Raw genomic sequence first — 6,248 nt, forward strand, 5'->3', positions numbered from 1 at the left:
GACCGAAAATGATTATCAAGTGAAGAAAAAGTTCAAAAGTGCTTCTCAAAATACTTCAGCACTCCTATCCATCCGAATAAAAGTCTGTATAAAGACTACATTACCCGTTATCTCACCCTTCAAAAACAACTTCACTACCACTCCAAAATTCCTTTCCCATCATTGACAAATGACCTATAAAGCTGAGATTACTACCGTTCTCGCATTAGCAGCAAGGATTTGAGTCTTTAACAAGCCTATGACGATGGGTGCAGCATGACTGGCTATGAGCGTACTTCATTTCTTAGATCTATAGGGAACCCTAAACACTTGAGTGATTTGAGTGACCCGTGAAAGCTAGCCTATGTCATGTAACCTCCTCGCATGCTTGCAGAGATAATTTCAATCCTAACATAGATGACTCACCTTATATTTTTGCTCTTATAATAAAAGCAAACCGCTTAGGCTATTAGAAAAGAAACACTGAAAAGATTCTTAAGAATGAGAGTTTGCTTGAGGACAAGCAAAGTCTAAGTGTGGGATATTTGATATCGTCTAAAAAGTCACGTTTTCACCCCGGTATTAAGGCCCAAAAACAAGAAATATACGAACTTTATCGGCTAAATACCCACTTCGTCGGTTAGAATTGAAGAAAGAGTAATTACGAAGGCGGTGCAAAAAGAATCAAGAGAATCGGAGCTAAAACGAAGATTCTAGAGTGAAAACGGTGAAAGACAAGAAATCGAGTTACGATCCAGGGAATCAAGGCTGACCAGCACACCATACGGCTTGCCATATGGCCTGCCACTATGGATACGGCTTGCCAGATATGTGCCACCAGGTGCCTTCACTATACGGCCAGCCAGCCATACGGCCTGCCAAATACGCCCCACCATACGGCCTGCCAGGCATATTTTGGCATTTTCCTAGTCTATTTAATGGGTCTTTGTCATTCATTCCAACACACACTTCAATTCACTTCTTTATCTCTCTTGTACAATATTAGTCATACTTTCAAGGCATTCTCACCTCCGAGCGGGAAATTAAGTACCCGGAGGCGAACGCTGAAGATTGTATTAGGAGCGGTCTGGAGTTTTGAAGTTGTCACTTTTGTATTCGGAACTCGTTTAATCTAATGGTACCTCTATCCTTTATCTTATATAATGTTTTATTATATTGTTGCCATGATTAGCGAGTAGTTATCTTTAGTGTATGCTATGATTTAAGCCGTTATAATGCCGAAATAATATTATGGTTTGTGTATGCTATCGAAATTCTTTCCGATTATGCTTTAAACTCAATCGCTTTTCCAACTAATAGAACGTAGTTATAGGCTCTGTTATTGGGAAGTCGCGAACCTCGATTCAGAGTACACTATCTGTGTCACCCCTTGGTAAGAGAAGTCTATCAGATACAACGTAAGATCGACTGAGGCATACCGGTTGTAGTAAGTCTATCAAGCTTTGGATTCCGATTGAGGACTCTTTCGTAGTGAAACATCTGACTAGACCCTTAGTACATTGTCGGTCCCAGACCATGCTAGTGTAGTCACCAAGCATATAAACTTCGTACGTGCACGCTGAAGCACATCGGTTGTTGTAAGCTGTACCTCTGCTAAGTAAGGCCATGGAACACGGTTAGTGTTGACCAGTACACTGCACCATAACGCGGTCTCAAGCATTGCACCCTGCTTGAGGGATTCTTAGTTAATTAAGGAGCTGTTTGTTTAGACACATAAAGGATTGGACCTTTAGGATAACCGAACGTGTTCATGGAAGTCATCTTGACTTGGCCATGGTGTTCTTTATGGTTGAACTCTTTTTAAGGGCCTAACTATCTTTCACCAATCATTAACGAAAGCATTGAAGCACATCACGTCTCTCAGATATGGTAAACCATGTATTCTATTATGCTTTAGAAAGTTTAGACCATCTTGGAATGTTAATACGTCACCTAACCGAGTCGCTCAATTGGATGAGCCGTCTGAACGTGTATGCCTGTAGTCAGACTGCACGGGTATCGGGGGTAAGGGACATTGCTGTCTATTCAGAATCTTCAAGCCTAACGCAGTACCTAGTGACATGTCTTATGACAGGGGCGTTTAGGACCAGTGTAATGAATACAAGGCCTCTGCCTATTCATGAGCCAGCATTCCATAATCTCGGTAGAATAACTGATGAAGTCATAGTATGCGCTTACTTTAACCTTATCTGAATTACAAATTTTATCGCATTTACTTTATCTACCTTATGAACTAGAAAATCCCAAAATAAATATTTACTACTCCCTAACTATCTTAGGCTAAAATATAGGTTCGATGTTACCGATATCTCAAAAATACGACTCTAGGTCATACTTCCCTTACTCATAAGGAGTAGTAAGATTTAGGCCCCGCTAAATATAAATTTAAACCTGTACCCTCTCCCACGAGTGGCTGATCCTGGCGAGCCGCGGCCTAACGACACCGCGCAATTAAAAACCGTCCGTTTCGGCCATATCACACATCAATACTACAACAGCAATACTACAACGGTGGAAGCAATCAAACCTCTAAGCACCTGAGAAAAATGCTTAAAAACGTCAACATGAATGTTGGTGAGCTATAGTTTAAGTATAACAGTAATGTAAGATAGGCCACGAGATTTCAGTGTTTTAAAACAGTATGAAAAGTATATGTTTAACCGTGGGCACTTGGTAACTAACTTAACGTAATATCACCCCTAAAAGTACATTTGGCGAGTGCGTAAGTTTACGAAGTATTAAACACCCATTAAATGCTAGCGCTACTAGCCCGAGTGGGGATGTCAAACCCTATGGATCTATATCTAAGATTCGCGTTCACCGGTTCAAAGACCAATGGCTAAACGTTACCGAGCTAAGGGGAAAGTTTATGCCGTTGTATAACCCACACATATATAAAGTTTAAGTACCCGTGCCTAGTATGTAAACTGTAAAACGCGCATGTATTCTCAGTTTTAAAGTAAAAAGGGATGCTATAACTCACAGTGAAAAGTAGTAAAGTCGGTACGAGATAAGTAAGCAAGTAGTTGGTCCGAAAGGTCCTCAACCTAAGTCAAAAGTTTCTAAGTCAGTAAATCATTCTCAAAGGTTTAAAAGTATGTAAATTAAGTCTTAAGTATCATCATCATTCATCATTAATCAAAAAGTGTAAAGTAAGTTTCAATCAAGAATAGAGTTTGAAACAAAGGCTGACTTCGTTCAACCGGCACGACCTCTATACAAACTGAAATGAGGTGATACCAGTGGCCATGGCTCCGTATATGAGTCCCCTAGTTTTTGACCAATTTCCAGAACCAAAATCATCTTTGTTTGACCATGGTGATGGTTTAAGTGCGAGTAGGTCAGAAATTTCAGCACAACATTAAAAGGGCGTAGTGACTTTTGGAAGGCTATAAATCCTAAACCGTAACTCGGATTAAGACGAGGCCTAAACGGAAAATCATATACTCGAACCGAAATAACTGGAAATCAACTTTCCAGTAGAATAGGTAGCCTGATCAGACCTATAAAACAGTAAACAAAATGCTCCGGTGGGTTCTTGGTGCTTGATGCTCATCACGGTTCTCATCCTTGATGCCTATAGCTTCAAGTGTACAACTCGTTGATGTGTTTGCATCATCTTAACCAAGTTTTGACCATCATAATACTAGTGTATGTCTAAGATATGTAGCACAACTCATTTAAGGGTTGTAAGTAGGTTGATGAACTAAAGTTACATCAAAATCTTAGATCCGACTAGTGTATGAATTTATAACTAGAAAGTTATACTTCCATGTTCTTGAACTTACAAAGTTTATACTTTAGTTCCAAGAAAAATGAGATCAAGTTTAACTAGTAATACTTGACCAAAATTAAATAAATCACTAATTTAAATACTTACAAAAGAAAGGAATAAACTAAAGTTACAAGTAACAAGTTCATGTTTGTTTCAAACTTAAGAATATTCAAGCCAAAACTTGGATCTTTAAGAAAATAAACCTTAAGTTTACAAAACATGAACGCAAGTAAGATCTCAAAGCTTATGAACTTTAGATCTTAATAATACTTCAAGTTTAGAACCATAAACTAACAAGTTTAGATTCTTGTTCTTGACTTCTCATCAAACAAAGGATGGAAGAAACAAGATTCATGAAGATGCAAACTAGGAAGTTTGATCTTTAACAACAATAAACAACAAACTAGTAATGATGATGATGAACTAGTCGATTTTTAAAGGAAGAGAAGAAGAAAAATAAAGTTTGTTACTTACAATTTTTGAGAGAAAAGTGAGAGTAAAAGAAGTGGTGTAAGTATGTGTGTGTAAAATGAAGTAAAGGCTAGTAAATAAGTAACAAAAAAAAATTGAAAAATGAACTCCCTCCCCACCATGAAGGCCGACGGTTTTGGGTTAAAAAGGGAAGTCAAAATGCAACTTTCAAGTGTAGGAAGATGGTGTATGCTAGGAAGAGTATAAAGCCAAATACATGGGAATGGTGATCATGCATGCTTGAGACATCTTTGTCTCTAACTAAACTTAATTAATCCATGTTTAACCTTAATGAATCACTAGTAATAATGGGCCACTAATTAATCCATTAAGTAAGGTAGGGTGGGCCTTGATAGCCCAAGTCCAAGTCCATTAACATAAGTCCATGTAAGTATGCAACAATTAAATAAATAAAGGCCAAGTAATTAACTACTTACATTAGTTAATTAAAAATAATTAATCATGAACGTAAATAATATTCTAAATATTATTCGAGAAAAGAACGTGTCGAAAGGACGAGTCGGGGCATGGAAAGTCAAATACGGTAACAAGTAAAATTAAGAATACATTTATTAAAGCGCACGTATTAATAATAAATATTAATAAATATAAGTTGGAAATTACAGGGTCGTTACATTAATGTGATGCCCCGTACAAAATTAACGTGTACGGTTCATCAACAACAGGATCATTACAAGGTCAAACACTATATGCTGTTTTAAAATAAGTTTGTAATTTTAAGAAAAGGTGACGTCATAACCAACGCCGTAAGTTTTACAAACGAAAGTATGCTTCTTTGAATAGAAGCAATTAACATAAGTACGAGACCCGTAGGTCATTACAAATTCATTGTTTCAAAAGTAACATAGTTTGAATGAAAAATAAATGTTTCATGCGGAGACATCTCTAACAGAAGCAGCGGGTGTCTACACAGCAATATACAACAGCAATACTACAACAGCGGAAGCAATCAAACCTCTAAGCACCTGAGAAAACATGCTTAAAAACATCAACACGAATGTTGGTGAGCTATAGTTTAAGTATAACAGTAATGTAAGGTAGGCCACGAGATTTCAGTGTTTCAAAATAGTATGAAAAGTATATGTTTAACCGTGGGCACTTGGTAACTAACTTAACGTAATATCACCCCCTAAAAGTACACTTGGCGAGCGCGTAAGTTTACGAAGTATTAAACACCCGTTAAATGCTAGCGCTACCAGCCCGAGTGGGGATGTCAAACCCTATGGATCCATATCTAAGATTTGCATTCACCGGTTCAAAGACCAATGACTAAACGTTACCGAGCTAAGGGGAAAGTTTATGCCGTTGTATAACTCAGACATATATAAAGTTTAAGTACTCGTGCCTAGTATGTAAAATGTAAAACACGCATGTATTCTCAGTTCCCAAAATAGTTAAAGTAAAAAGGGATGCTATAACTCACAGTGAAAAGTAGTAAAGTCGGTACGAGATAAGTAAGCAAGTAGTTGGTCCGAAAGGTCCTCAACCTAAGTCAAAAGTTACTAAGTTAGTAAATCGTTTCCAAAGGTTTAAAAGTATGTAAATTAAGTCTTAAGTATCATCATCATTCATCATTAATCAAAAAGTGTAAAGTAAGTTTCAATCAAGAATAGAGTTTGAAACAAAGGCTGACTTCGTTCAGCTGCCACGACCTCTATACAAACTGAAATGAGGTGAGACCAGTGGCCATGGCTCCGTATATGAGTCCCTTAGTTTCTGAGCAATTTCCAGAACCAAACACGGCTTCGTTTGACCGTGGTGACGGTTTAAGTGCGAGTAGGTCAGAAATTTAAGCACAACGTTAAAAGGGCGTAGTGACTTTCGGAAGGCTATAAATCCTAAACCGTAACTCGGATTAAGACGAGGCCGAAACGGAAAATCATCTACTCGAACCGAAATAACTGGAAATCAACTTTCCAGTAGCCCTGGTAGCCTGATCAGTCCCAGAAAACAGTAAAAAAAGTGCTCCAGTGGGTTCTTG

The sequence above is a fragment of the Rutidosis leptorrhynchoides genome, chromosome 1 (assembly GCF_046630445.1).
Source record: "Rutidosis leptorrhynchoides isolate AG116_Rl617_1_P2 chromosome 1, CSIRO_AGI_Rlap_v1, whole genome shotgun sequence".
Lineage (NCBI taxonomy): Eukaryota > Viridiplantae > Streptophyta > Magnoliopsida > Asterales > Asteraceae > Rutidosis > Rutidosis leptorrhynchoides.